Here is a 21,004-nt window from a genome sequence, read left to right as displayed (position 1 = left end):
TCAAGGGGGGGGGTCGTCTTACCCCGAAACTGCGATCGTTACCAAAGGCATGTTTTCGGTCCGGTAAAATACGACACTGATCGGTACAAAAGCATGTTTTAGGTAAAAAAAAACACCAGCAGGTTACCTAAAATAGACCTTACCTCAGTCAGAAGGTACTCCAAAATGAATAAATCCCAGTTATCCCATGGCGACCTGTGAACATTCCCATGGCGATCGCAATTACTCGTGTATATTGGGCATGGCTATCATACGGGAAAGAATAGGTCTGAGGCACTAAATCTCAGACCGATTGCTATGTCCTGATCCACTCCGAGGTGGAAGCAGCCGGAGGTAACTCAGTACTGGAAGACAACTGATATCCCCAGTTCAAAATGTAGGCGATACTGCCACCTGGCGGGATTCGATCGTCATTGCAATTCCAACGTAGGCAGCTGTGCCAGGGACGTAGGCAGCTCCGAGCAAGTGTTTAGAACGGGGATCAAAGGAAAAATATCAAAGGATCCAAAAACGAGTTTGGCGCTCAAGCGTTGGCGACGAAACATGAGTATACTCGTTTTTGGAGCCCAATGAGTTAAAGGACATCTCTTTCAAAGAAATGACATTTTACAGTTTTTTTCTGATTTCTTTTAAACAAATTATTATTTGTATTATTAAATATTTAATTATTATTTAGTTATTGCACTGCACTGGTAGTTGAACTGCATTGAACTGAACTGAATAAAAAAACTCATAACTGGCACTGAACATTGAACTGCAGTGGCACCTTTGCTATGTACTGTTATTAACTCATTCCCTGCCAACAACGAGTAAACTCGTTATTGGCCGCCATGCGTTGAACGCCAACAATGAGTAAACTCGTTATTTGGTATTATTTAATTTTTATTCATTATTCATCCACTGACCTCGGTGTTGCCATAGGAAAGGATTCTGAGATCACCAAAGTGCAATACCGGCCGCATCCTGCTAGGTGGTAGTGTCGCCCACCCTTTGAAACCTTATATCTCACCCTGTGTTACACTTAAATCCCTCCGGGGCGCTAAATTTAGACGGAGCTGAGTAAATTGCTTCATCCGACCACTTCGAAACGCATCTGGCACACTCTATCCATAAGTTGTGCCAAATTATGTCTGGGACCAGATGGACACCAATACTGGAAATCGCGATCAGACAATTGGAATATTATTTTTGGAATAACCCCGATCAAAGGTAAGGACTATCTGACATCAATTTCAGCTTGATCCAACAATGTTTTCATATCGATCCAGCCAGGGTTAGAAAAAAAAATTAAATCCAGGGCTTTTTTTGCCCCCCCTTAAGACTTTGGATGCCACGCCCGAGATTTCTCGGGTTTACCCCCCGACTGTTGAATGCCCATCACAAGATTTCTCTGGTTTAAAAAAAATAAAAATTATTAGCATTCTGAAATCATATTGCATCAAGCGAGCCTACCGTTGGAGATCCAGGTGGCGCTCAGATGTGAAAAAAGCGCCCCCTATCGTCTCCCAGATGGTAAATCACCCTTTTGGATTGGACTCAATGAAAGTGAATGGGAGAACGGATTTCTGACTCCACATTTTACTTCTCACTGATGTAACCTGGGTCTACCAGAGTTCATTCTGGAACCTTGGTGCCACGGCGAATATGTGTTATACTGTACACACGGTGGATCAATACAATTATCGATTTTTTCGAATGGTGATCAGGAATTGGAATATACCATTTGGATACCATCTGATGTCAGGTAAGGAATCTATGTTATCAGTCTTAGGATAATCAGACTCGTTTTCACGGAGATATAAGCGTTTCCACTATATGTGATATTGCTGTTTCACTGTAAAAGCCATCAGGAAATAAGAGCAGCGATTATCAGCGCGCGGCACGAGCGTGCGTGCGCACACATATACTATCGATTAGGGCTGGGCGATATGACGATATTATATAAATATCGGGTACAGTTCATTAACGATACACTTTTTAAACTTATAGTGGATATCGTGATGTTTTGCCCAAGAGGATTGTGTCGCGTCAATCTGGTCCACACGTTGAAACTTTTGAACAGCGCCGCCCCACACACACACTACTGCATCAAAGTTACTACTTATGATAACAAAGGCATTCGTTTTGTGGCATTAACGTTAAAAGATCGATTCATATCGATACTCTTATTTTGAAAATCCTGTGGCGAGTCTCATAACTGATTGTGTTAAATGGGCATATGATATCATCTCATATCGATCGCAGGCACCTGAATCTAATCGTATCGTATTGTATCGTGAGAGACTTTGTGATATCGGCAAATATCGTATCGTTGTCCAAAGAATCGATATCGTATCGTATCATGATGAAACTGGTGATTCCCACCCCTAAATGTTATATAGTTACACGTTCAATAACATCAGCGTATTTACATAGCAACGTCCGAGGTCGACCTAGATATAGCAAGCATTAGTCGTTCATATCTCAGCCCGTGCTGACTCAGTTGTGCCCATTCTGCGGTCTGTTAATAAAGTTTTCAATCAGACAGATGTATGGAAAGGCTTTTATTATAACATCCGTTGCAGTAAAATCATTATGCCTCCAGTCGTTTAGTCATCCTGCGGAGCTAAAAGCTAAACGTCGGCCGCGGGGAGCTACCGCTACCATTGTTGTTGTCATTGAGCTCTCCAATGGCGGAAGTAAAAAATTAATACGCGCTTGCCGATTGGTGCTAAGAACAGCAGGGCGGGTGCAAGCGGTGTGACGTAATTGGCAGACTCGACTGTCAATCAAAATGATTCTGTTTGCCGTCTGAATGAATGAAAACGTTATTAACAGATTGCAGCATGTGTACAATACAGTACAGCTCAATACAACAACAGTGGACTGGAGGATGCAGACCAGAGAAAGACTTTCGTCTTGTTTACATCAGGGTCCCCCATTTTCAATTCATCATATTTCATATCTAAATCATATAATATCTCATTGCTAAATATATGCAATATATAATCTAATAATCCAATAATCTAAATCTAATATATAATATAAAAATGCTAAATGCATGGGTATTTTATTTTGTCTTTAATGTTAGCTTGCAAACTCAAATACTGTCTTGGTAAGCCTCATAATGAATTGTTTGGGGAAAAAAAGAAAAACATCGTGATGCGTATCGTGTATCGCCTAAAGGTCAGAAAATATCGTGATATCATATTTAGGCCATATCGCCCAGCCCTACTATCGATCATCTAGCGTTTATTTGAAAACGATTCATAAATAGGCCGACAAATGACAACGTTCTGGAATATTCCAGTGGAGCGGGTGGTTTTGAAGTGAGCGACGGAGTGGGTTTTAAAATGGGTCGGCGCGACTTCCGGAGCGAGAGCTCTCCTCCACTCCAAGCTGCTCCGGGCCACTCAGTGCACACGATCACACAGAAACTGATGTAATATACATGTAGTACAATGCCAAAGCAATAGGTGGCGATGTACAAACATGAAGGCCATTTTCAACCAATGAGAAGGGTGAACCGTCACTCACATGCGTCTCTACAAATGGTAGCTCCAGTTCTGCAGACCCCTCTCTGATTGGTTGAGCTCCATTTCTGCAGACCTCTCTCTGATTGGCCGAGCGTGCGCATGCGCATGAGCCGCGACAAGCTCTAGTCAGGAGTCGAAACTCCGTTAAGCTCCAGAGAGAGAGGCTGAAAACCCACAGTTGTTGCCCGCCGGATGGGAGCCGAATCTCGGATCCGAGTTTTCTGATGAATAGCCCCAAAACATGGAGGTCGTCCAACATGGAGGACATCCTGCTATGTCCAAAGTAGAATCCGCCATTTTTTTTTTTAACAAATGTTTTTTATTTACCCTTTTTTAAACATAAAACCAGACACACAATACATTAACAGTAGAAATCCACAATAAATCACAGGACTATGACCACATAATAATAACAATAATGAAAGTCCAGTACTTAAATCAAAATAAATGTAGATTGAAAGATATACCCAAAATAAATACAATACAATACATATGCTCTTGCTCGCTCTTCCCCCCCCCCCCCCCCCCCCCCCCCAGCCATTATTCCGTTTAACACCAGGAATTACTAATTCATATGCTATCCTTTATCCTCTCCACCACATCTAACCAGGTTGCTATGCTGGCTTCATTAACACCTAAAATTTGTGTGTTAGATATCACTAGATAAATCACATCGAGATAGGTAAGAACCCATACCTTCCGGCACATGTTATCCGGTTGAATCCAGCGTGATGCTATCAGCTTTTTAGCAGCCGTGAGACCGGACAAAATGTGTCTCTTTACCTGTATAGAGGCTGCTAACTGAGAAACATCATTCAACAACAATACAGAAGGCAGTACAGGTATGGTCAGAAATAAAAATTCTGGTAATTGCGTGGTTACTTCTTCCCAGAATATCTTAACAGGAGGGCATTCCCAATACATATGCATAAATGTACCAATATCACCGTTTAAACATAAGGTGCATCGAGAGTCTTGTTTGAGCCCCATTAGGTGCAAACGTCTAGGAATTAAGTAAGTCCTATGAATAAAATTAAGATTAATCTGTTGATGATCCTGGTTGCGTGATGACAGCCGTACGTTTGCCCAAACTTCATCCCAATCAAAATCTACTTCCAAGTTTGGTATATCCTTCCTCCAGACTAAGTCTAGAGGAAGGACATCATATGAGGATGTAAGTAAGTGACGATAAAAGTCAGAGACGAACGGCAACATTGAGCTGAAAAAGTTGATTCTAGGTAAAACATCCATCTTAACTATTGATGCTCGGGCCTGTACTGAGTTTTTTAGTTTTGACCACCTGCCGAAGTCGTTTGTGATCCTATCTAGGAATCCGGTATAATTATACTTCACAGTTTGGCATATAGTGGGAAATATTTCAACTCCAAGACATCTAAAGTGTTCTACCATTGGTATATTTACTGGGAGTGAGGTAGCCTTCGCAGTCACAAGTGGAAGGAAGGCCGATTTTGGCCAGTTTATCTTAAATCCCGATAGATTGCCAAAATCATCTATTACCTTGAGAAGATGAGGTAGTGAGGTGGTAGGGTTTTGCATGAACATTATTACATCGTCCGCATATAAACTGCCCTTAACCCTTTCTCCACCGATGACGTGTTAAGACGTCATTCTCCGCCATGCGTAATCTGCCAATGACGTCTTACAGCGTCTTTGAGATCAATATTTCATATTTTCGTCATGGTATTCACATTTCACCCACGGAGTCTTTGCTGGTGTTGTAGGACTCCGCTCAACTCTCCAACGCTTCAATACCGCCACCTGGTGGCCGATCGGCGAGTTGCCAAAACCGGAAGTCACCGAAGTGCTTAGTCCGTCCCCTATTCTGTCCGGCCACTCGCTATCGCTCGCAGGACTCTATCCAGACACTGTGCATATCGATCCGTTGCCATAACTCAATAAACAACATGATTAGACGTGTATTAGTATTATACAAACCGGAACTGGATCACCTAGATCAGGGGTTCCCAAACTTTTCAGGCCGGGGCCCAGAAAATAAGGCGTCAGAGAGCCGCGGCCCAATGCACATCGTCTGGCTTTTTTTTTTTTCTTTTTTTGCCATGCGACCGATTTTTTAAGCCAAATATCACTTCAATCCTATTAAGTTAGTTCAAGTTAGTTATTCATTTATATGTGCTATTTATGAGAGGGCTAACTTGTTGCAAAATAATAATGATAATAATAATAGCCTCATTAAAATACTATTGTTGCTTCGGTTGTTTTCAGCGTTTTATGTGCATAATCTGTTATTTAGTTTGAAATGTTCGTTGAAATAAGTAGATTTTTCATTTTTGTTTATTTATTAAGTTAATATAAAACCATATAGTCACATTTTAGAATACAATAGAATAGAATTTTAGAATACAACTAGAAACACTGTCCTGGCCTGCTTCTAAGTTCAGTGGCCTGACAAAAAAATTTTAAATAAATTTTTTTCTTCTTTTTTTTTAATCATCTCGCGGCCCATCCGTGGCTGCTCGCGGCCCACCTTTGGGTCGCGACCCCGACTTTGGGAACCACTGACCTAGATCAACATCCCATGATAGCGATCTTTTTGCTCCACGCTCATCACCGAACGGTAAGAGGAGACTGGGGTGAGTTTCAGCGTTTTTCTTTACCATTTTCGATACAAACTGCTCTGATTTATATATCACCCATACTACATAAATCATTTAACGTCGGTCATTGAATTATAAACGACCCCCCCCCCCGGTCAACCGCAGATGATCAGTCAACACGTCTAGGACCGTGTACAGTTGAAATTTGTGTGAATGAAAAAGTAAAACGTTCCTACATCCTGAACTATAGATAATTGATGTTGAATGGGCCATAGTAATGTCAATTTAGCAATACAATTTAAAAAGTTATAGCCCTGCAAAGAAGGTGAACATCTCCATAGACAAATAGAGCTGGCAGAGAGGCTACAAGGATGGATATAAGCTCCGGCAAAGAATGTGTTAATTGAAATCGGCTCTATGGATTTGGATTGTCTTATATACTGTGCCAAAGGTTCTAGAGATAGAGCAAACAGTCCCGGACTAAGAGGACAACCCTGTCTGGACGAACGCGACACAGGGACGTTTGGAGAGGTGAATTTCCCTGTTATAATCATGGCCGACGGATCTGTGTATAGTACTTTGATCATATTAATGAATCCATCTCCTAACCCCATCCTTCCAAGTACTGCCCATAAATAAGACCATTCCAACCTTCATCGCATCCAAGGATAATACAGCTACAGGAGGTACAGCTTCCTTGCTGGCGTCTATCACATGCAGTAACCGTCTAATATTATCCGTGATCAGGCAGAATCCGCCATCTTTAAATCACCTTGGGTGACTGAACCACGCAACATTTATTTTCAGTGAGAAACAAACAAAGTCTAATAAAAAAAAAGGATACATTCACTGTGTTCTGCCTCATTTATTGATTAAACGAAACCAACATCAACACAATGTACCACCAAGAGCGGAGAGTTTATGTCTCTCAAAAAGCGAGAGACTGTTGTTGTTGTTAGCTACATGCTAACGTGAATGGGATCGGCCATAGCATTGCGGCTAGGCTAGCCCATAGCTTAGTACTGTACAGCTAGTTGAATGGATAAACGTTATTTAACATTGCAGAATGGGTACAATACAATACGGCTCAATACAAACCGTTGTTAAGGGGGGGTGCAGAGTCATCAACACCAAGAGCGGAGTTTAGTCTCAAAAAGCGAGAGACTAAAGCTACCGCTGTTGTTAGCTTACATGCTAACGTGAATGGGATCGACCATAGCATTGCGGCTAGGCTAGCTACCATATCTTAGTTAAATGGATAAACGTTATTTAACATTGCAGAATGGGTACAATACAATACGGCTTAATACAAACAATTGTTAAAGGAAAACTCCAACATTTTGGGAAATTAGCTTATTTAACATCTTCCCTGGAGTTAGACAAGAAGATACATACCTTTTTTGTCTCTGTGCGTGCATTTAGCGTAGGGAACAGTCGCTCTGTTAGCGTAGCTTAGCTTCATCACTGGAAGTGGGGCGGAGTTAGAGCCTGACGTTCCCTACAGTCACGAAATACACTCCAAATACAACTCCAAAACGTTCCTGTAAACATGTTGTGACCTGTGTATTTACCATGTCGAGAAATAAAAAATTATTGAATTTGACAATTACGTCTTCTAAGCAAATATACTCTGAATCTTTTTTTGCCTAACGACTCCTCTCTGAGCGCAATCAGTGATTTCAACGTGTCGTCGTGATTGTTGACATTCTCATTCATTCAAAGGATCCGAACCGATTGAAGTTTATGGATACCATGACTTAAAATCCTCTTACCTTGACGATTGTAACTGAGGGGTTACAAAACCCTGACTGTATTAAAGATTGTGATAGATTAAACCACTACTACTTATTATTATTATTATTATTACTTGCCAGACAGTACAGTTATTATATGGCAGACACTCAGAATAGACGGCACGGTGACAAATAAATATCATTTACAGTATTTATTATTATGCAGCAATATACAAAATGGGAATTACTTGGTTGCTCTTTTATGGCGAATAATATGAGAAAGTCAGCGAGTAGCAAAGTCAGTGGGAATGAATAATTCCTAAGCTGGGTATACTAGACCAAACACCGCCTGGCGTGGGATGGCAATATAGGGGGGCAAACGAGGGTACCGCTGGAGACAGGTGATATCCTCCCAGAGTTGTAAGCTCCAGGAGAAGGAAGAAGGTACGGATACTCAGTCTGTTCACTTGAAGAAAAGGGGTTCTCATACGGATCCGGTCCTTATAATCCAAGTGCTCAGTAGCAAGGTAATAGCTGTAATCCAATGCTCGATAGCAATGATGATAGCCAGCCAGCTTCGTCCTCGAAGCTAGCCCGAGGTAAGATCTTCAAGGTAGTTAAATCCAAACGACAGTGGGTATTAACGATGCTCTTCTCCACGGTAGTACGTTCCACAATCACTATAATCCAACCAATAATGGTTCTACAATATCGCCGCGGTAGGTTCCAATATGCACATGTCCAATAGTTCTGCGACTAGGCCCTCCTCGTGTGTTGGCACTAATTACTAAGTCCACACACACTTGCTAAGGTTCACACCAGCTACTAAACGAACAAACTGCTTGTTAATGCTACACACCGAACAAACTGCTGTAATACGATTCACACTAAATGACGACTCTTTATTTCACATTAAGTTAGGTCGAACTTGACTCTGCTATACGCTAGGTGCAGCTACTGCTGTTGCATTACTCCGGACGAACTTCACGTTACTGCATTAGATCTGACACACTACTGTTTGCGCCTTCCACGATATATATACTTAAGGGGCTTTCTAGTGCCCAGCCTCAGCTCTTGTCTGGAATCAATGCGCCGGCACCAGGCATGTCCCAACTTGTCCAGACTCGCCTTTGAACCTGACTCAGGGGCGCGGTCCTTGGCGCCGCGAACGTCAAGGGCATTATCCAATGAGGAAAGCGAATAATACTATGATTCAAACGGAGGCTTAAAGGGATATAGCTTATATATATAAATAATATACAAGTTATATAAAACAATAAAACGTAGATTCTCAGTGTTAATCTGGCCCTTCACAACAACGATTAAAAGCCTCCCCAATTTAGAAAACGGTAATCCAATGGCTGGTATTGATATACTGCATGCTAACGGAGCTAACCGGACACTAAAGCTAACCGGACACTAAAGCTAATATAATGACTTCCTTTCTGGGGGGTTTCAAAATAAAAGAGCGACGTCTATAGCAGCGGAATACGTTTATTTTGTACATTATCTAACGTTAACACGAACCTAAACTAACGTTACAACTACTAACCTAAAGTTAGTTTAGGTTCGTGTTAACGTTAGATAATGTACAAAATAAACGTATTCCGCTGCTATAGACGTCACTCTTTTATTTTGAAACCCCCCAGAAAGGAAGTCATTGCTCTCGTTATCTGCTTGAGTGTCCGGTTGCTGGTTAGCTCCGTTAGCGTGCAGTATATCAATACCAGCCATTGGATTACTGTTTTCTAAATTGGGGAGGCTTTTAATCGTCAAGGTAAGAGGATTTTAAGTCATGGTATCTATATACTTCAATCGGTTCGGATCCTTTGAATGAATGAGTGTCAACAATCACGACGACACGTTGAAATCACTGACTGTGCTCAGAGAGGAGTCGTTAGGCAAAAAATAGTTCCGAGTATATTTGCTTAGAAAACGTAATTGTCGAATTCAATTATTTTTTATTTCTCCACGTGGTAAATACACAGGTCACAACCAGGGATGCACCGAAATTTCGGCACCGAAAGTTTTCGGCCGAAAATGGCAAAAAATTGCCTTTCGGCTTTTGGCCGAAAGAGTTTTTTCACCGAAAATATATCACCGAAACAGAAACAACCTAACAACCTTGCGTGTTGTTGTGATGATGTCGCGCTGTCGGGAGTCGCGCTGTTTCTATGTAAACTCTGCGCGCAACGCGTCCAATAAATGCGGCTTTAACATGCTTATTATCCTTAATAACTATATGCCCGTCGCGGTTAATCACTGAGTGATCTAATATGCATATTATTCGCGTGTTGTTGTGATGATGTCGCGCTGTCGGGAGTCGCGCTGTTTCTATGTAAACTCTGCGCGCAACGCGTCCAATAAATGCGTCTTTAACATGCTTTTATATCCTTATTTACTATATGCCCGTTGAGGTTAATCACTGAGTGATCTAATATGCATATTATTCAGAGCGAGAGGGGGGGGGATTGTGTTTCTCACATTGACGCTGTCCGTCTGTTGCGCGTCTACTGTGCCGAGTCAAGCAAGCACATTCATCTGGGGACTAGAAAGGTGCGCTCAGTAGAGCACAGATGTCCGCTGCGGCAGCCAGAGAAAAGATGGAATTAATGTACTGTATGCATTCAGAAGTGCTGAATAAATGTTTGTTGGACCCATAATAGTGATTATTTATTATTTAAGTTAAGTTTTGCCATAATCATATATTTTTCCATAATCATAATGTTCCACAACATTGGTAAAAAAGAAATTCTATTCTATGAATTTTCGGCCTTTCGGCTTTCGGTTTTCGGCCAACTGTTTTCTATTTTCGGTATCGGTTTCGGCCAAGAATTTACCATTTGGTGCATCCCTAGTCACAACATGTTTACAGGAACGTTTTGGAGTTGTATTTGGAGTGTATTTCGTGACTGTAGGGAACGTCAGGCTCTAACTCCGCCCCACTTCCAGTGATGAAGCTAAGCTACGCTAACGGAGCGACTGTTCCCTAAGCTAAATGCACGCACAGAGACAAAAAAGGTATGTATCTTCTTGTCTAACTCCAGGGAAGATGTTAAATAAGCTAATTTCCCAAAATGTTGGAGTTTTCCTTTAAGGGGCCCAAGGGGTGCAGACTGTTGTAGTTTGGTCAAATCAAGCTAATTTACATCATGCTCCAAAAAAGATTATTCTGCTGAGCGAGCTGTGGAGCGGGGAGTGCTTGATTCGTAAATGAAGGTGAGCGGTGAGCGAGCGGTGAGCGACTTGGGGGGGCGGGCCAACATGAGCGAATGAGAGTGGAACCAGACGTCTAGAGCGAAGAGCGGATTTCTCGGGCGCTCCGCTCCGCTCACATGCTTGCACTAACGTTAGACTGTCTTGGCGCACACACACGGAAGAGTACCGTAATACACAAACGGATGAATGAACGAGGTCCTACACTGCTAATTAACTAATTACGACGTACTGTATGTACTTACTGATTCGATGCTTTCTTTCGGTCTCAAAGACTTACAGGCTAGTTCCCTTCTTCTTTAGCAACAGCCAGGAAATCACGGAAGCATAAAGTCCCTCGTCTTTGCAAAAATCCAAAAATGAACTTGGTCCATTGCTGGCGAAGCACAACATCCTCAGGAAAAATTTGCAAAGACGTATTAGCAGCTTTGCAGCCAGGAACAGCACATGTTCTGCGTGTTTTGCTCATATTATTTACGTTCGGCTAAGTCACTGCACTTCTTTGGTCTGCTCTAGGTAGATTGTGGGCGGGCATTGGCTCCAACCACAGAGCCAATCGGATCACTATCCGCTCCATCCTCGCCTCGTTACGTCACGATGCGAGTCAAATCAGAATGACCTAATTAACTGGAGCAGGAAATGGTCTGACCTGAATGAGAGCAATCCGCCAATATGGTATTTAGAGACACAGACACATTGATACTAACTCCTATTACTATAATACAATGCTAGACAAAAGCCATTTATAATGCATGTCACCTTTAATTGATTTTCGGGGGCTTTTTTTTTTTTTTTTTTTGTATTTTGGGCACAGAATTTTTATGATGAAAATTAACATAGATTATAAAACATTGTCGACACTTTTTTTTTTACAGTCTTCGTCCCTATGTTTGATAACGTAATGTTAATGTCTCCATATATAGGGCTCTACGCTAACCTTTTTCCCTAGGAGCACATGTGCTCCTAAATAAAATCTAAATAAAAATGTAGGAGCACACAAAGAAATTTAGGAGCACAGTGAAAATTATTCAAGTAACACAGAGTTTATTAACAAACTATTTATTACATGCATATTATACTGTGCGTGTGCATACTAAGGGCTAAACATCTGTGCAAATAGCACATACCACAAAAATCACAAATTGGCCCATGCCTACTCGACGCAAAGGATATCTGTTGTCAAGCTGCTTTTGTATGTTGTAGTCTTGTCACGATACCAACATTTTGACTTTGATACAGATAGGAAAGGCAATGGAATATATTATTAGATGACAGAACATGGAACATTCTTTATACAATTATTTAATTAATTATAATTGAAACGCTATTGAATAATAGTTAATTAATAGTTAATACAATTCTTCTGTTACAGCTACACCTGAGCTATAAATAATTTATACGTATAGCTACTGTCCATCAATGTCTTCCTTTTGAATGAAATAGGTTCAGGAGAGAGGGATGTAGAGAGGGAGAGGGAGAGAGAGCTAGACACACACAGATAGACACAGATATTCTCAGCCCCACTTTCCTCTGAGCATACCCAGTGATGGCTTACTATGTGCGTGTGTGTGTATAAGGTGCGTGTGCAAACGGGAACGGGACACACATCTGTGCAATAGCACACACCACCAAAGTCACTGGCTGGCCCACACAAGTCAAGTCAAGAGTTTTAATTGTCACGGCATACAGGTATACAATGAAATGTGGGTGGTCTTGCCCGCAACGATGTGCAATACAGTGGTACATATAATAGAATCAAAAGAAGAAAACAACATTGTGCAGTAAACAGGTAACAGGTAACATGGAGTGACATCTCGGTATCTGTACATAGTTATTTACAGAGCATGGGACATGCTAGTTAGCTTTGGTAGTGCAATACACTGTTCCTGTTATTCTAATTTAAAGTGTCCTTTCCTTTGGCCATAAGTGTGCGTGTGTGCGACATGAGTGTGTGCCCGCTCATGTTAAAGTGTTAAGTGGCTGCTCGTGTGTGAGCGTGCACAGTGTGCGTGTCGTGTGTGTGTTCATGTGTGCTTGTGTGTGGATAGTTCAATGTTCTGAGCACTCAATGTTCATTGTTCATGGCTCTGATGGCCTGGGGGAAGAAGCTGAGCCTAAGCCGCTCTGTCCTAGTAGCTGGGGTTCGCAGGCGTCTGCCTGACCTCAGCAGCTGAAACAGGCTGTTATTGGGGTGGTGAGGGTCTTTCATTATCCTGCAGGCTCTGGATTTGCACCTCTTGTTGTATAGAACCTGCAGGGGGGGTAGTGCAATACCCGTGGTACGCTCGGCTGAGCGCACCACTCTCTGTAGGGCCTTCTTGTCCTGTGCCGTGCTGTTTCCATACCAGGCAGTGATGTTTCCGGTCAGGATGCTCTCTACAGCTCCTGAGTAGAAGGACTGGAGTATCTTCCCCGATACTCTGAACTTCCTTAACTGTCTCAGGTGGTAGAGGCGCTGTTTCGCCTTCTTTACTACTGTGTCTATGTGTGTTGACCATGTCAGGTCCTCTGAGATGTGGACCCCCAGGTACTTAAAGCTGCTCACCCTGTCCACGGTAGCCCCGTTAATCATCAGTGGTGTGTGCGTCTCCTGCTGTCCTCTCCTATAATCCACGATCAGCTCCTTGGTTTTACCAATGTTCAGGAGCAGGCTGTTGTCCTGGCACCAGCGTTCCAGTACCTCAACCTCCTCCCGGTAGGCCTTCTCGTCGTTGTCCGAGATCAGCCCCACCACCACCGTGTCGTCTGCAAACTTCACTATGGAGTTGGAGTGTATGTGCGTGTGCTAACTTCGCTAACGTTATCCGCCTCAGTAACATTAGCTGCCTCGCCGGATTCCTCTTTCTCCTCGTCTCTCTTTTGTTCAAAATAAAAATGAATGGGCTTCATGGCTGGCTGAATTTTTTGCGTTGTCTGATTTTGAATGTATAACTTGCCTATGCCGGTACCGTGACTTTCTTTTCCAGCGCGTACTGTGTTCTCATTTCCTTTCACTCGCATGAAACCGGCCACGTCACCGCAGGAAACTCTACTGTGATTGGACGTTTATGCGCTTTGTGTAATGTGGGACTTGTAGTTTCTGAACTATTAACAGCGGAGCGTTTGTAATCTTCACTCGCACACTGTGAGTAAATGATTTTTCCTGTTTGCACACACATATTATTAGGGGCAAATACGAGGGAAATGCTCGCACTGTAGAGCATATATATAATTATATATAATTACATGTAACTTTGTCGACTAGTCGATTAGGCCTAATTGACTTAATCAACAAATCTGTAAAATTGTGTTTCCCACCAGCAGTCATGCAGCACCACCTCTTTAAATCTAGTGCTTACCAGAGATGTGCTAATAATATTTTATTTTAGGAAATAACTAATTCAGGATGGAAAAAAGCATTCAAAAGCCACCAATCGACTTAACAAAGTCTTGGTTGACTAAAGAGACCAAACCAACTGATTCATTGACTCAGAGGTGGTAGCTCTAGTGCAGTGGTCACCAACCTTTTTAAGCCCAAGATCACCTTTTTTTTTTTTGGTGAAGGCAAGATCTACATATTGAAGCGTTGAGAGAAAAAGACAGCCAAGATTGTACTTTAAACTAAATTACTTTTATTTGCCTGTATTCTAATTACATGCAATGCTTTGGTCCAACATTAAAACGTCAAAGTAGAACTGTAATATGTACTTTCTCATATTATTAACATTGACAAACATATTTACAATTAGCATTTTATAAAGTAGAACTGTAATGTGTACTTTCTCAGTCAGTGCTAAGTGCAGTCATCTTATGCAGCATCACGTTTCACATCAAAACAAAAGTAGAACTGTAATGTAGACCTTCTCCTATTAATTAACATTGCCAAACATATTTACAATTAGCATTTTATAAAGTAGAACTGTAATGTGTACTTTCTCAGTCAGTGCTAAGTGCAGTCCTCTTATGCAGCATCACTTCTCACATCAAAACAAAAGTAGAACTGTAATGTGGACTCTCATATTATTAACATTAGAAAATGCTAATTTGTCAAAGTAGAACTGTAATATGTACTTTCTCAGTCAGTGCTAAGTGCAGTAATCTTATGCAGCATCACTTTTCACATCAAAACAAAAGTAGAACTGTAATGTGGACTCTCAGGGAAAGATTAAAAAAAAAAAAAAAAAAATCGACGGGTTGGTGACCACTGCTCTAGTGTATGTGCCGGTTAGGTTTGTGTGAGTGTGCATTTGTATGTAGGGTAGTTCTATTAATTAGGGGGCCAGTGAGAATTCTATAGATAAAAAAAAATTATTATCACAAATACTTCCTATTATATTTTTCTCTGAGGAATAATTCATTCACAAGGCTTGTTTTACCCGGTAAAAAGCTAATATGTAGGACATTGAACACACTCACAAACTGCTATCAGCTTGATGCTGATAAATGTTCCTAAATATTTCTTGGTATTTGTGTTAATTTCATCATTTCAAGATGTTCTCATTTAAAGTCAATTGCGCGCGTGCAGTGCCTTTTGAAGTTTTATATCACATCCATCGTAACAATTTATGAGCAAAACGTTACCATTGCAACATATTCAAAGGGGTCACCTACAGTACATAAATTGTTCATAAACATTTCCCTCACCAAATCACCTCTAATCTGAAACATAATCTTCTGATCGCGTACGAACATTTTATTACTATTATTGTCAGAATGGTTGCAAAGCTACAGCGGTCAATGTGTTTTTTTTTTACTAGTTAATGTGTTCATTGTGTTGCATCTACCAAATCTGTGAATTGGGTTGTTGTTGTTATTATACAGCAGAGGAGAAGATAGAGAGAGACAACCGGTTATAATCTCTCATGCCTTTACTGCACGAGACGGGATAGAAGCAAAATGCGGGAGATTGTTGTTCAGAAGAAATTGGCTATTGTCTTTCCTCCTCTGTTACAAAGTGTAGCTAACCCAAGAGAAGCTCTTTCTCATTTTCACCTTCTTTATTAAACCACTTTGGATGCCACGCCTCCCCGTCTCAAAACATGGTTGAATGCCACCACCCACTTCAATGATAGCGCTCTCATATTTGTGAATGCATAAACTATGTCTTAAATTATGGCTATGTGTCTAATCTGGCCGTCGCTTTTCAATGACTTGTTTGCAGTCAACATTGTCGAAACGGATTGTTTTTTAATCGGTTCATTTCCGTTTTATACCATTTAAAAAAAAAATCGTGTTCTTGAAAGTTTCAGGAAAATATAAAGATTCTGTGATAAACGCCCTTTACTGGAATATTCTAGAATACACAAAAAACGTTGTAATTTTTCGGCCTATTTATGAATAGTTTTCAAATAAACGCTAGATTATCGATAGTATATGTGTACTTATGTACGCTATATAAGCGGGCTGAAAAATCGATTCTCTCATTTCCTGATCAGCACGCACGCACACACACACACACACATGGCACACGCTGATATCTCTGTGAAAAAAGGTCTGATTATCCTAAGACTGGTAAAATAGATTCCTTACCTCAGATCAGATGTTCTCCAAAAAGATTATTCCAATTCCTGATCCCCATTCCAAATATCGATCGCGTTTTTTGATCCAGCACTGGGTACTGGAAATATGTATTCCACGCTGTTTTGCGGCTCGGCATTGACTTGGATCCTCTGATGGCTTGCCGGAGAAGTAAAATGAGGAAGCTGGATTCCCCCCCAACCCCATGTGTTTCATTCAGTCTAATCCAATGGGGTGCAGTACAACAGGGAGAGACGATAGGGGGCGGTATTTTCCCAATGGAGCTCAGAGAGTTTGCAGCACTAACGTGAGACTAGATTGATGAAATATGAATTCAAATCGCTAATAAAAAGAAAAATATATATTTAGCGTCGCTGGCACTCAGCGGTCGGCATGAACTAACGACATATATCGTCGCTGGCAAGTGTTAATAGTGCAGTGGCTAAACTATGCTGCTTTGTCACCCTCTCTCTCTTTCGCTCTCATTTGCTCCTAGGCTTCCAGTACAGACAGACAGAGAGACAGGCAGACAGACAGACAGACACACACACAAACAAAAGCATGTGGGTCCTCCTCTCCCCCCATCAACTTTGCTGTAGACAGAAATATTTGACATTCCCTCTCTCCTCAACTGCTCAATGTCACAATGTCACGCAAATGTCACGTTCCTTCAGTGGGTATGGGTGGTGTGTCGACCTCTTTCCTCAGCAAACCGTAGCCCAGGCCTAATCTAATTTTAGACTATCGATCAATTATTACAACTCGCATAATTAGCCTTTTGACAACTACTACGACTAGTCACGCATTCTCTCTCTCTCTCTCTCTCTCTCTCTCTCTCTCTCTCTCTCTACTCTCTCTACTCTCTCTACTCTCTCTACTCTCTCTACTCTCTCTCTTTCTCCTCTCCCTCTCCCCCCCTCTCTCTCTTTCTTTAGCTTCTTGTTTAATTTCATCTCATACTCTTAAACTTAACACTGAAATATGAAAATATGTTTATTTTATGTCTTCATGTATTAACTCTTATTGATCAATTATCATTATTGCATTGCATATTTTGTACATTATCTTGTGCACATAAATTCATACACACAATGTATCTTATTACAATAATGATTTAGTTATATCATAGTACTGGCAATTTCTTTTTTTTTGCGACAAGCTATTTGAATGAAATGAACCTTCCACAACATGAAAAATGGTTTCACATACTCTCTCTTATGCTCAGACATGTTGAATGAATAGTACTATGATTGCAAAATGATATCCTTAACTTCAATCTTGTAGGTCAAACAGGACAAAGTATTGCATAACAAATTAATTCACTGGTCATTTCAAGTGTACATTTATTTTAGATGGTAGGTGTAAAAAAAAAAAAAAAACATCCCATTTGAGCATCACAGAGTTGAAATCTGCATAAATAACACTTATTCCCGAAACTAGACACTCTGAACTACCTCACAAACACAATTGTTTTATCAGTGTTTAAATCACCCTGATGTCACACTTTGGATTGGCCCCTTTATTAATAGAAGCACCCGTGCGTGCTCAGTGCTCACGCCTCGTCTGCTGTTGCTGTGAGAGAGAGAGAGAGGGGGAGAGGGGGAGAGGGGGAGAGAGAGAGAGAGAGAGAGAGAGAGACTCACGATGACCCAGATGTTTTAGTTCTGATTCATCTCTAATCTGAACCTCTGGGACTGGCGGCACGTCGGCTTCCCTGGATCTGGAACAGAAAGTTTCAGCGCTGCCGAGGGCACCATCTTCGCACACACTTTTAAACCTCACAGCTGATTCACACTAAACGCCATCTATCTGACTGACGACGCTTCTTCAAACGCAATGTTTACCTGCAATCGAAAGCGAGAAACTCTGACCTGAAAAATTGGCTGGTGAAATGACTCTTCCCTTTAAAAGCTTTTCAGGAAAGAAACTCATTTTTGTGCGGCCGATTTTCAGAGAACTTCTGCGAGGCGAGCTGCACCGATCCTAAACATATATTGAAAATGTTTCTTATAAGCTGTTTTCTTTTCTTCTTTTTTCTTTTCAACAGGTTCTTTTCTGGACAATGTAAACAAAATGCGATGATGGACTGAATTTGTCATCCTATTGTCCCGTCTCTCGAAGGCTAAAGGTAAGGAATTTGAGCGTAGCCTGGTCTTACAGAATTTATTCTCTCGGTTCACAGAGATTGTGTAGTGGTGAGGACCTCGGCCCTGGAACCAGACCCTACTGCTGGCCTGGAATCAAATCCTGCCAGAGCCTAGACTCCCGCATCTCCCTCCTACTCTGTCTTCCTCTCTGCCCTCCTACTGTCTCAGTAAAATATTGGGAGTGTGGACTGACTACTTTTCTCTTATAAGAAAAACAACATAATGTATTATTTTGGATGAGGTGATCTGTTCCACTGCAGCTCATTCAGATAGGCTAATTTGGGAATGTGTAACCTCACCCACGTGGAGTCATTGTGGTTCCATGTATTCAGGGATTTTCTTCTTTTCAAATTGACTATCTCAAGCCCCCACCCTCTTTTATTGATCCTCCAATCACAACCGTGCGTAGGGAAAGCAACAGTTGTGATCGGAGGATCAAGAAAAGAGGGCTGAGTTTGAGATAGGTCAATTACAGTTTACCCTAGTGTCGGTGGAATTAATGTGGAATGGAAATTGAGTTGAGTCACCAGAGCATCTCAAAGGAAGTACTGTGATAAGATGTTAAATTGGAAATTGGTTTAATGTAATCTGGCTGCTACATTTATTGTTTAGCAACAGCATCTGGAGCCTGGAATACCTGTATTTGATATGTCGTTGCGTGTGAGTGTGTGTGTGGGTGGGGTGGGGGGGTTGGTTGGTTGGTTGGTTGGTTGGTTGGCCTTGATGATGGCTCTGCCAGACCAGACTGTGTTTTTCTTTCCCAGGCTTCTCTCTCCCCTTGTTTTACAGATCTTATCCATCTCTGCTACTCTTATTGTCTGAGCTTTCCGCCCACAGCCCTAGTTCTGGTGCTAGAAGTTTTGTATGGATGGATGTTTGCACGAGTCATAAAACCATTCCACAGCGTGGTGAAAAAAGGTCCCCATTTCAGATCAAACCTCGGCTGAAGGTTTTACTGAACACCTGATTGATTGATTGATTGAAAACTTTATTAACAGATTGCAGAATGGGTACAATACAATACAGTACGGCTCAATACAAACAATTGTTCTTTATTTTTTTTAATTATCTTTTTTTTCCTCCTTTTTTCCATTTTTCTCCCATCCCAATGTTAGTCCTTATGCCAATTCCCAATCCCCTTCCTGATCGTTGCACACTCTACCCCCTACTGTCGGTCCGGGAGGGCGGAGACTATCACATGCTTCCTCCGACACATGTGTACCCAGCCCACCGCTTCTTTTCACCTGGCAGCGCGGACTCTCACTGGGAGACTGTAACGTGTGGAAGGTCACACTCTTACCTCTTAGATCCTTCCCTTGCTGTGCAGGCGCCCCGACCGAACTGTAGGAGTCGCTGTTTACAACGACCAGGACCCACCCTCGCCGGGTTTCCCACCCTCTAACACTGCCAATTGTGTTAGTATGGACGGTCGGCCAACCCGGAAGCACCACAGCTGGATTCGATCCCACTGTCTCTGTGGTGGTAGACAGACGCTTAGTCCGCTGCACTACCCGGCCGCCCCAGGGTCCCCCATATTTAAATTCATCATGACATTTATGACATATATGACATACAGATAATACAGTACTGTTTCATCTAGACTTTTATGACATCAGAATCAGAATCAGAAAGGTCTTTATTGTCAAGTATACTTTACAGATACAAGGAATTTGCTTTGGACGTTACTGGTGCGGACAGACATTAACACTTTGAGTGCCAACGACGAGAAATCTCGTTATTTATTGTTATTTTTTTTATATGCGATTTCCATTCATTTTTCATCAATCTAGCCTCACGTTACCATTGGGGATCTCTCTGAGCTTGAACAGGGAAAATACCACCCTCTATCGTCTCTCCGGATGGTATTGCACCCATTGGATTGGACTGAATGAAATGGATGGGAAAAAAAGAATCCGGAATCCACATTTTACTTATCAGGCATGTAACCCGAGCCGATTGCATTAAAAAAAAATATATATATATATATATCCGTTTCGACAATGTTGACTGCAAACAAGTCATTGATAAGCGACAGGCGTATTAGACACATAGCCATAATTTAAGATATAGTTTATGCGTTCGCAAATGTGCTAGCCCTCCCATTGACTACAGCGCTGGCACTCAAGCGCTAAATCGTGAGCCCCCTGCTGGCACTCAAAGTGTTAACAGACAGATAATACAATAAAGTGGTGGAGTAAAATGAAATATATGAGCTAAGTTAAGCACAATAGAATAATATATTTATGAAATAAAATATAGGCCAGGGCTGTACAACTGTATAAGAGGTTGAATAAAATGATGTGTGATATAAACTAAGTTAA

General features: G+C 41.5%; 1 long non-coding RNA gene across 1 annotated transcript in view; it reads left to right on the top strand.

Annotated features, from left to right (window-relative positions):
* The window catches only part of LOC311246435, a 118,068-nt gene that overhangs the window by 16,085 nt on the left and 80,979 nt on the right, over positions 1-21,004 (top strand). The window contains exon 2 of the long non-coding RNA XR_014620808.1: positions 18,584-18,664. This is a non-coding gene — a long non-coding RNA (uncharacterized lncRNA). The remainder of the gene's footprint in view (positions 1-18,583; positions 18,665-21,004) is intronic.

Source organism: Notolepis coatsorum (assembly GCF_963971535.1).
Source record: "Notolepis coatsorum genome assembly, chromosome: 2".
Classification (NCBI taxonomy): domain Eukaryota; kingdom Metazoa; phylum Chordata; class Actinopteri; order Aulopiformes; family Paralepididae; genus Notolepis; species Notolepis coatsorum.
This window is presented reverse-complemented; position numbering and strand designations above follow the sequence as displayed.